Below are 11,396 nucleotides of genomic sequence, written 5' to 3'. Positions count from 1 at the left end.
GCTTCAGCAATACATGAACCGTGAACTTCCAGATGTTCAAGTTGGTTTTAGAAAAGGCAGAGGAACCAGAGATCAAATTGCCAACATCTGCTGGATCATCGAAAAAGCAAAAGAGTTCCAGAAAAACATCTATTTCTGCTCTATTGACTATGCCAAAGCCTTTGACTGTGTGGACCACAATAAACTGTGGAAAATTCTGAAAGAGATGGGAATACCAGACCACCTGATCTGCCTCTTGAGAAATCTGTATGCAGGTCAGGAAGCAACAGTTAGAACTGGACATGGAACAACAGACTGATTCCAAATAGGAAAAGGAGTACATCAAGGCTGTATATTGTCACCCTGCTTATTTAACTTATATGCAGAGTACATCATGAGAAACGCTGGCCTGGAAGAAGCACAAGCTGGAATCAAGATTGCCGGGAGAAATATCAGTAACCTCACATATGCAGATGACACCACCCTTATGGCAGAAAGTTAAGAGGAACTAAAAAGCCTCTTGATGAGAGTGAAAGAGAAGAGTGAAAAAGTTGGCTTAAAGCTCAACATTCAGAAAACGAAGATCATGGCATCTGGTGTCATCACTACATGGGAAATAGATGGGGAAACAATGGAAACAGTGTTAGACTTTATTTTGGGGGGCTCCAGAATCACTGCAGATGGTGATTGCAGCCATGAAATTAAAAGATACTTACTCCTTGGAAGCAAAGTTATGACCAACCTAGATAGCATATTGAAAAGCAGAGACATTACTTTGCCAACAAAGGTCTGTCTAGTCAAGGCTATGGTTTTTCCAGTGGTCATGTATGGATGTGAGAGTTGGACTGTGAAGAAAGCTGAGCGCTGAAGAATTGATGCTTTTGAACTGTGGTGTTGGAGGAGACTCTTGAGAGTCTCTTGGCCAGCAAGGAGATCCAACCATTGACTCATTGGAAAAGACTCTGATGCTGGGAGGGATTGGGGGCAGGAGGAAAAAGGGATGACAGAGGATGAGATGGCTGGATGGCATCACCGACTCGATGGAGGTGAGTTTGAGTGAACTCCGGGAAATGGTGATGGACAGAGAGGCCTGGTGTGCTGCGATACATGGGATCGCAGAGTCGGACACGACTAAGCAACTGAATGGAACTGAACTGAACTGATTTTGTTATTTCCTTGATCATAACACTACCCATCACAGTTCTTACAAAAATTATTTATTAAATGTTTTACCTTTCCCCACTAGTCGATAAGTGCCTGAGAGCAAGTCTATGTCAGCTTTTCCAGAGAGAGAGAGTGAACAGTGGTGATCATGGTGAATTAATAATACCAGCTACCACCTAGTCTTTGATGGCTTTCAAATGTATTTCTAGACTTTCTCCCTTGGTTTCAGATGTGTATTTCCAACTGCATCCTAAACTGGTCCACTTTCTGTGGTCCATATCCTCCTAGGAAAACAATCTAGATGCCTGAGAGTCACTTTCTGACTCCTCCTTCCCTCTTTCCCAATATGCACTCAATCAACAAAGCTTATCTGTTATCCCTTCTACTCTCTGGCTATGCTAACTCTGCTTAGTAGAGGTGATAGCCTCCCAACTGGTCGCATTGATTAACTGCCTTAATTCATTTCCATGTATTCTTGACATTGTACCCAGAGTTGTCTTTAGAAAAGTGCAAAGCCAATTGTGTTGCTCCTCTTAAAATTCTTATATGATCTACCCAAGATAGAGTTCCTCTCTTCTACGATCTGGCCAAAGCTGACCCTTCTCCTTTCACTGTCTGCCCCTTCTATCTCAGTATTGTTCCTGGGGGCTTCCCTGGTGGTCTAGCGATTAAGAATCCACCTGCCCATGCAGGGGACATGGGTTCGATCCCTGGTCCAGGAAGGTACCAAATGCCATGGGTCAACTAATCCCGTGCACCACATCTACTGAAGGCCGTGCCCCCTAGATCCCTGCTTGGTAGCAAGAGAAGCCACCACAGTGAGAAGCCCGTGCACCACAACGAAGAGGAGCCCCTGCTCGCCACGACATGTGCAGCAATGAAAGCCCGTGTGCAGCAAGGAAGACTCAGCACAGCCAAAATAAATACATAAAAATATTGTTTGTGATACTCACATTATCTTTCATGCCTATGCACCTTGGCATATGTAGTTTCCTCTGCCTAGAATGTGCTTTCTCCTACGTCAGCTTGGCCAGCTTAAGACAACTGAGCTCTGGGAAGCTTACCCTAACTTTCTTAAGCAGGTTTAGAGTAGTCTTCCTTCCATGATGGGAAGGAAGATAATGATAATGATAATAATGTATCACATATATACTATATACTAGTTTCTCTGCTACTAACCATTAGTCTATGTGGATTGTTATGTCCAATAAAGAAACTGGGAACTGAGGTAAAGAAAGGTTAACTGACTTGTCCAAGTCTTCACACTTAATACATTTCCAGCGTCAGGATTCAAACTCAAACTCAAGTCTCACGGCTCCGAGGTCTATGCTCAGGTTCTTTATGCCATGCTGCTTTCTGTACCTCTGTTATTGCACACACACATCTTATCACTAAATACATTATTTGGTTTATTTCTGTCTGTCCTATGGGAGAGTAACTTAGAAGCGGGGCCCATGGCATTTTACGTTTGAGTCCCAGTGTGGCAGACAGTCAAAAATGTTTGTTGAATGAATAAATATATCAGTGAAGGTATGGTGAGAAGTGAGAACACTCTGTGGCTTACTCACCTCCAAATATGGACAAAATTGTGACGTAGGCAAGTTTCCCCTCCGTTTTTGTGTCAGTGCACTCATGTTTGCTTTCCACCCTTGGGAATGATGTGAAATTAGAGACAACAGGCGGAGGCAAGTGAGTCAGAGATTCCAGGGAAACTGTGCAGCCCAGTGGAGCAGAATTGCATGGGAATAAGATAAATGATATGAAATTCACATGAAGTCAAAATGCCCCTTAACATTTCCTCAAGAAGATGCTATGCCAGGACCCAAAGTCATTGCCTGTTAGAAACTTGAATAAGGCCAGTTTTTCCTCCAGAGTTCAAATGCATTACTGTTTCTTTATTGAACCTTGATAACACAGTGAATGCATCTGGGGGTCATATTCAGGTGTTCCAGGCAAGGGTACTTCTTTTTTTTTAATTTAAATTTATTTATATTAATTGGGGGCCAATTACTTTACAATATTGTATTGGTTTTGCCATACATCAACATAATCTGCCACAGGTGTACACGTGTTCCCCATCCTGAACCCCCCTCCCACCTCCCTCCCTGTACCATCCCTCTGGGTCATGCACCAGCCCCGAGCATCCTGTATCCTGCATTGAACCTGGACTGGCGATTCATTTCTTATATGATATTATACATGTTTCAATGCCATTCTCCCAAATCATCCCACCCTCTCCCTCTCCCACAGAGTCCAAAAGACTGTCCTATACATCTGTGTCTCTTTTTCTGTCTCGCATACAGGGTTGTCATTACCACCCTTCTAAATTCCATATATATGCGTTAGTATAAGTTTTTCTTTCTGGCTTACTTCACTTTGTATAATAGGCTCCAGTTTCATCCACCTCATTAGAACTGATTCAAATGTATTCTTTTTAATGGCTGAGTAATGCTGCATTGTGTATATGTACCACAGCTTTCTTATCCATTCATCTGCTGATGGGCATCTAGGTTGCTTCCATGTCCTGGCTATTATAAACAGTGCTGCGATGAACATTGGGGTACATGTGTCTCTTTCAATTCTGGTTTCCTCAATGTGTATGCCCAGCAGTGGGATTCCTGGGTCATAAGGCAGTTCTATTTCCAGTTTTTTAAGGAATCTCCACACTGTTCTCCATAGTGGCTGTACTAGTTTGCATTCCTACAACAGTGTAAGAGGGTTCCCCTTTCTCCACACCCTCTCCAGCATTTATTGCTTATAGACTTTTGGATCACAGCCATTCTGACTGGCATGAAATGGTACTTCATTGTGGTTTTGATTTGCATTTCTCTGATAATGAGTGATGTTGAGCATCTTTTCATGTGTTTGTTAGCCATCTGTATGTCTTCTTTGGAGAAATGTCTATTTAGTTCTTTGGCCCATTTTTTGATTGGGTCATTTATTTTTCTGGAATTGAGCTGCAGGAGTTACTTGTATATTTTTGAGATTAGTTGTTTGTCAGTTGCTTCATTTGCTATTATTTTCTCCCATTCTGAAGGCTGTCTTTTCACCTTGCTAATAGTTTCCTTTGTTGTGCAGAAGCTTTTAAGTTTAATTAGGTCCCATTTGTTTATTTTTGCTTTTATTTCCAATATTCTGGGAGGTGGGTCATAGAGGATCCTGCTGTGATGTATGTCGGAGAGTGTTTTGCCTACGTTCTCCTCTAGGAGTTTTATAGTTTCTGGTCTTACGTTTAGATCTTTAATCCATTTTGAGTTTATTTTTGTGTATGGTGTTAGAAAGTGTTCTAGTTTCATTCTTTTACAAGTGGTTGACCAGTTTTCCCAGCACCACTTGTTAAAGAGATTGTCTTTAATCCATTGTATATTCTAGGCAAGGGTACTTCTAATAAACATCCTGCATGGTAAGTTTTATCTGACCCTGCTTCCTAGAGAAGTTGGTACCAGGAGTAGTCTGGGAGCACAGATGGTAAGATTGGGTTTTAGAGCTGGACCATTTATAGCCTGTTTGGTGGTAGGTAGAGCACAGATATCCCCCAGCACAAGGTGGAGGTCCAACTGTTAGAGCTTCATTGGTGAATTATTATAGTAGTAGAAAGAAATTACATGAACTGGGGCAAAGTGTCAGGCTTTTGAGGTATATGAGGCAAACAGTAAGTGTGAAGTCAGTGAAACTGAATGGGTATTGCTAAGCCCTACATCACTAAGAAAAGATAATAAAAGGCTGAAAGCAAAAAACAGGCAATAGCAAGTGAAGTAAGAAAGCAAAGGGCCTCCCAAGTGTCACACAAAAAAGGCTCCCAGATCCTTCAGGATGGCAGAGAAAACTTAGGACCGGGTTTTAATCAGAAGAATAGACAAACTCCAAAGAAGGTTGAGCTCCCAGCTGTGGCAGGTATGCTATGCCTGGTTGGAAAAGAATACAGCCCTGAATTAGTTATTGTAAACAAACTCATTTCCTTTTACATGGCTTATCACATTAATAGATCTGGGAAGACAATGCAGACATATACATACACAAAGTGTCCGTTCTTGTGCACTGAGTGGAAAAATATGGTGGATGTCATTCATTCAGTCAACAGTTAAGTTACACAGTGCCAGGCACTGGGCTAATTGAGATACAAGACAAATTAGTCATGGTAGAAAGGAAATAAGAATAGAATCCAAAAATGCCATTTGGTGAATCGATTTCTATCTACAGGGAGGTTTTTAGTGGCATGCCACAAATCGCAGGCATTGTCCATATCTTATGTAATATTATTTATTAGCCATGATTTTGATAAACAATAATAGGAGACCTATTTGTCACATTTTATTTTGGCACAAAACTAAGTAGGTTAGCAAGTACAAAGATGGCAGGATCAAGATACAACCAAGACTGGAAGCATCGAGCAGAAATGCTCAATATAGACAAATATAAATTTTATGTTAAGAATAAGTACAGGTTGGGGGTGACGCAGCTTGATACCAGCTCATGAGGAAGAAAGTTGGCTTTGAGTGCAACAAGAAAGTGGGCTCTGAGAAAAGAACTGGATTGTCTGGAGCACAGAATGTGATCCACAGAGCACCTGGAATACCGTATCCAGTTCTGGGCACCACATTTTAAAAACACTGATCCACTGAAGTTGGTTCAGTGGGTGGTAGTTAGGACATGAAAGGTCTGGAAATCATACCATATGAAGAGAGATTGACGGAACAGAAACCAAGAAGACTGAATGGAAACACAGTGGTTATCCTCAAATATGTGGAGGCATTTAGGTAGAAAAAAAGAATGTCTTGTATTTTGTTCCAAACAACAGAAATAGAATTCCGTTCTCCTTCAGACCTGTCCCATAGACAGGCTAGCATTGTCCAGAACAACTTATAAGGCAGAATGTAGGACTAGGAGATCGGGTTTAATCTCCTCTGAAGATTCCTGTGCTTCCTTGGTGGTGCTAGTGGTAAAGAATCTGCCTGCCAAAACAGGAGATGCAAGAAACATAGATTCCATCCTTGGGTTGGGAAGATATCCTGGAGAAGGAATGGCAACCTACTCCAGTATTCTTGCCTGGAAAATTCCATGGAAAGAGGAGGCTGGCATGCTACAGTCTATGGGATCGCAAAGAGTTGGACACAACTGAGTGTGCACACACACACAAAGATTCTTTAGACTCTAACATTCTGTGTTCCCATCTGCCAAAAGTGAAAGTCACTCAGTCATGTCCGACTCTTTGTGACCATGGACTACAGAGTCCATGGAATTCTCCAGGCCAGAATACTGGAATGGGTAGCCTTTCTCTTCTCCAGGGGATCTTCCCAACACAGGGATCAAATCCAGGTCTCCCACATTGCAGGCGGATTCTTTACTAGCTGAGCCACAAGGGAAGCCCAAGAATACTGGAGTGGGTAGCCATCTCCAGGGGATCTTCCTGACTCAGGAATTGAACCAGGGTCTCCTGCATTGCAGGCGGATTCTTTACCAACTGAGCTATCAGGGAAGCTCTTCAAGTGTACTGGAGTGGGTTGCCATGCCCTCCTCCAGGGGATCTTCCCATCCCAGGGATCAAACCCAGGTCTCCCGCATTGCAGGCAGATGCTTTACTGTCTGAGACACCAGGGAAGCCCCATCTGTCAAAATCTGCTCTCAAATACTTCATTCAGACTCAGGCACACATGATGGAAGACAGACTTATAGCCTCCCCATTACCTCCTGGTATCTGGACTTTAACAGAGTAGAGACACATCAAAGGGTTAATTTGCTTGCTCGTGGTGAGGCCGTTCTAGCTGAGGATCGCAGTGAACACTAAAGGGTATGCAGCCCTTTCCACTGCCTAGAATTCGCAGGGACGGGACAGTGTTCCCCCAGGAAGCTCACAGCACTTCGCTTTCCTGGCACAAGGAAAAATTCCGCAAGAATAATGTATTTGTTGTTAAATCTGCTCTTCCAGCAGAGCTGTCATTGCTTCCCAGGGAACATCTTTACATCACAAAAGCATCGGTCTCCTTTTAAATGAATGAATGAATGAACAAAAATGCCAATGCTTTCATTTCCTTTCATCAAAAGCCATGCTTACAGTAATAAAAGACAAACCGGGGTAACTGAGAATACATGAAAGCAGGAGGAAGTACCTAGTAAAGCTTACATTATAAAAGCTCCTTTGGCTGAAAGATTTGCCGGTCTGGATACGAAATTGGCATTTCAGAGCCATATAATTTATGTAAACGGTAGCCACAGAGATATTTTATCTTGGTCATGTGCATAATCTGAAAAGAAAAAGAAAAAAAACTGGACATCATCCGGGAGGACAACTTCCCGCTGGAGCTTTCTGGATGATTTATCAAGAGACTGTGCATGAGGTCACCTCTTTAGGTGGCAGACGCTTTGGAGATAATTGTTATGACCACGACTGGAGACCCTCCCGAGTCTGGGCTCAGGACCCCTCCCCAGCCTCTTTGGGCCGGCTGCCTCCTCCGTAACCATGGCTGACAGCTGTCTGCACACAGTCCTGCAGTACCCAGCCCGACTGGGAGTTATTAGCCCATCTTGACGGGGCTCTTTCCCAAACAAAGACTCACTGGCAGTGAGTTTCTGCAGAGACAAGCTGTGCATGCTCCTGGTGCGCTGGTGTGCAGCTCCCCTAGAAGGGTGGGGAGCCCAGCCTGGGTTTAGAGCAGCACTCCAGAACAAATGTGTGGTTTTGGAGGATGTGAGGATTGGAGGGTGTTCTTTACTCAGTGTAATTCCACACAGGAGTGAGGAAACAGTAGATGAAGTGAAGGGGTTGGTAAAGATGTAGAATAAATAAAAATGAACCCCAAACAGTGAGAAGGCCCAGAGTCAGCCGGGTCCCCTTTCTTTGGTCTTGAGTCACATCAGGGAGGTGTAGGCCCTCACAAGGGTTCAGAAGACCTGCTTATGGCCAGTTTTGTTAGGATAGTGCCTTGTGAACAAGCTGGAAAGCAAGACCACTATCAAGCAGAAGCCCAGCACTGGATCTGGATCTGAGAGAACGCTCTGGCAAGGGCTTGAAACTCACGGGGTCCACATCCACAGACACCAAGTATGGCTGTGGACAGGAGTGGGGACCTGTTGCGTAGGCCTGAAAGGTGGTAGCAAAACGACCCTGGGTATTTCTCTGTGACAAATTATTGTTTTTTTCCTTAAGGGAAGACTGGAAGTTTGCAGGCTGTTCTTGGCAATTCTGTAATCCTAGCAAAAGAGTTACCCAAACCATGGATCTGTTTGGAAATCAAGAGATCATGCTTATCAATTCCTTATCTAGGTCTGACAACTCTGCTTCACTCTAAGGAAGGGCTTTCACAGTGCAGTTTCCAGAGAGTATCTGAAAGCAGAGAAACAACAGGAGAGGAGAAAATAATTTGAGAATGATCTGAAACTATCAGAAGCTGCTAAGATTCAAGAAACCTAAATCCCTAATGACACTGGGGGCAACTTGTAAATTCATTTAGTGACTCCAAAATGGTCTCTTTCTCAAACAAATTTTTGTTATTGTTGTTTTACATAAACTTCTTCACAGTTAGCAACTTTTTTCTAAAGTACACACTTTTAATTGGTAAAAGCAATCTCTTGCATCATGAGGAATGAGTCATTACAGGACCCAGATGCCCCCTCAGTTTCCTCCACAAACACATAGGTAAGAAAGTGGGTCACAAGAGCCTGCCATCCATGTCATATTCTTTCTTGTATGTTTCATTCAACATTGTTTTGTACTTATAAGGAATTGTTACACTAATCATCTTTTTGCCAAATTGGCCACAATATAATCCACCTACCACTGACCAACTACAGAAGAAAAATTAAACAAACGTTTTGCTGTTGTTATCCTTTTTTTCCTAGGGGTTGAGCTTCTGAAGCCAGGAGGTCACTTGGATTATGTATACAATTTTGGTAATTGCATTCCTAGATTCTACAAAATGCCACAGCACTCGCCGGAGTCCAAAATAGCTGTTGCAAACAATGACAATTACTGCCCAGACATTTTCAAACACAGCAGGTTACTGGCTGAGGCCGTGATGGAAACCCTAAAAAATATATAAATATTTTGAAATGCTCTGTAAATCAAATTGATGCCCCAGACACAGAGTGGATTGTCTTGGAGCAGCTGAAATCATTTGGAGGCTGAGAGGCTTTGTGGAAGGGTGTTGGAAAACTTTTGAGCTTGTTAATATTAAGCCCCAAAGTCATAATTAAATGATTTTTAAGTTTTCTTTCTCTCCAAGAACAGGGATCACAGTTCTGTCTGGTCACCTTCACCCTATAAAGGCCTGTACTCTATTAAAAAAAAAAAAATTACAACTTAAATTTCCCCAGTGCTTCAATATGTTCAGATTCCCACATCCAATGGCTGCTATTGGATGGTGATTGGCACCTGTTTATGGAAGGGGGAGCTGAGGCCCCTGTCCAGTGGTGATCTGAGAGGCCATGAGGGTAGGCAGTTGGGGTCAGAGGGGAACGATGATGGCCCCAAGAAATCTTGCTTACACACTCTAACAGTTTCTGCTGCCCTGGGTCAGATTATGGAGGAGTTGTGGTGCCTTCTGTTTGGAGTTGGGTGGGGCTAATTTTGTCAAGACTGATGTCCAGAGGGAAGCTTCCAAGTCTTGTCCAGTCCGGGTAAGGTAAGAAATCTGACACTAATATAGTCTCACAGCAGCAGGACAATCTGCCACAAGGCCCAGTCCCACCCCAGGATATGAAAAAGCCTGCTTCAAAAACTCCAATATGGCAGGCTGCCCTTGGGGAAGTAGGAGGTCAGAACTTAACCCAGTGCACAGCCTTAAGGAGTATCTCTTCTTTCAAGAGGAAGTCTGGACCTTGAGTGAGACTAAGGAGAGTTTCTTTTCCTAATAAATGTATGTCATGGACAGAATGTTTGTTTTCACCCAAAATGTATACGTCAAAGCCCTAACCCTAGTAAAATGATGTTCGGTAGTGGGGACTTTGAGAGGTAATTAGGTTTAGATGAGGTCATGAGAATGCGGCCTCCACGATATGATTAGTGTGTCATTGTAAGAAGAGAAGGAGACACTGGAGCTGTCTCTCTGCTAATGATCACACAGACGAGAAGGTAGCTGTCCATAAGCCAAGCACAGGGCCCTCAGCAGGAACGGAAGTGATCAGCACCTTGACCTTGGACTTCCCAGCCTCCAGACCTGTGAGAAATAAATATCTGTTATTTAAGCCACTCATTCTATGGTATTTCGTTATAGTACCCCAGGCTAAGATAGTATACATGCCAGTATACTGGATTTCCTGGAAGTAAATCCCTACATTCAAGTAAGTCATTTCCTGTAAAAGCTGAAAACTATTAAAAAGAAACAAATATCCACCTATATTCAATTCTTTAAAAAATGTTTGCTTCAGGTCCTGGGTTACAGAAAAAAACAAAACTTCCAAACCCCAGAAAGATATGAACCCTGTCCTCAAGGAACTTACAGGCCAGGAAGAGAGGTAGATATTTTAAAAAATGAGCTGAGTAGTACATTTAAATTGTGCATGAGTATAATATTAATTTATCTCAGCATTTTCCTGTCTTTTTATTTTTTATGTGCCATGGACCATGTGTTATTTTCCACTTGGCAGTGAATAAATCTGTGAAAGACTTTTATCATTATTCAGTGATCAGGAAGCTGGAGGGATCACAGTGCAGAGGACATCTTGACTCTTCACTTCCCCCAATGTCCCCTTGAAGGTGCTTCTAGCCTTTCTGAGGACCTGTCTCGTTGTGGGAACTAACTGCTGCTTGTCAGGCAGCCCTTACAGGTCATGGGCAGGACTCTCTCGGTTGCTTGTAGCATGAACCCAATTGCTACAGTCTGAATGTTTGTGCCCCCAAATTCATATGTTGAAATCCTAATCCCAAAGATGATGGTACTGGAGGGGACTGAGGCCTTTGGGATGCACTTAGGTCATGAAGGTGGAGCCTCACGAATGAGATTAGTGCTTTTTAAAAAGATTTTGGTTGTGCTGGGTCTTTGTTGCTGTATGGGCTTTTCTCTAGTGTGGTGAGCAGGGGCTGCTCTCTAGTTCCAGTGCCTGGGCTTCTCACTGTGATGGCTTCTTTTGTTGCAGAGCAGGGGATCTAGAGCAGGCAGGCTCAGGAGTTGTGGCGCATGGGCTTGGTTGCCCCATGCCATGTGTGGGATCTTCCTGGACCAGGGACTGAACCCAAGCCCTGGTTTCTTAACCACTGGGCCATCAGGGAAGTCCAGGATTAGTGCTCTTAAAAAAGGAATCCCAGAGAGCTCCCTTGC

The 11,396-nt window shown here is 43.2% G+C and overlaps 1 protein-coding gene across 2 annotated transcripts in view; it reads right to left on the bottom strand.

Moving 5' to 3' along the window:
- Positions 1-4,217: 4,217 nt before the first annotated feature.
- The window catches only part of ADAMTS6 (ADAM metallopeptidase with thrombospondin type 1 motif 6), a 302,396-nt gene continuing 295,217 nt past the window's right edge, over positions 4,218-11,396 (bottom strand). The window contains exon 29 of one of the 2 annotated variants that reach the window (XR_011562416.1): positions 4,218-10,295. The gene's annotated coding sequence lies outside the window, so the exon portion shown is untranslated. The remainder of the gene's footprint in view (positions 10,296-11,396) is intronic. The other variant, XR_011562415.1, reaches the window with a different exon arrangement.

The sequence above is a fragment of the Bos indicus genome, chromosome 20 (assembly GCF_029378745.1).
Source record: "Bos indicus isolate NIAB-ARS_2022 breed Sahiwal x Tharparkar chromosome 20, NIAB-ARS_B.indTharparkar_mat_pri_1.0, whole genome shotgun sequence".
NCBI classification, from domain to species: Eukaryota; Metazoa; Chordata; class Mammalia; order Artiodactyla; family Bovidae; genus Bos; species Bos indicus.
The sequence above is the reverse complement of the archived record's forward strand: the minus strand, read 5'-3'. Positions and strand labels throughout refer to the sequence as shown.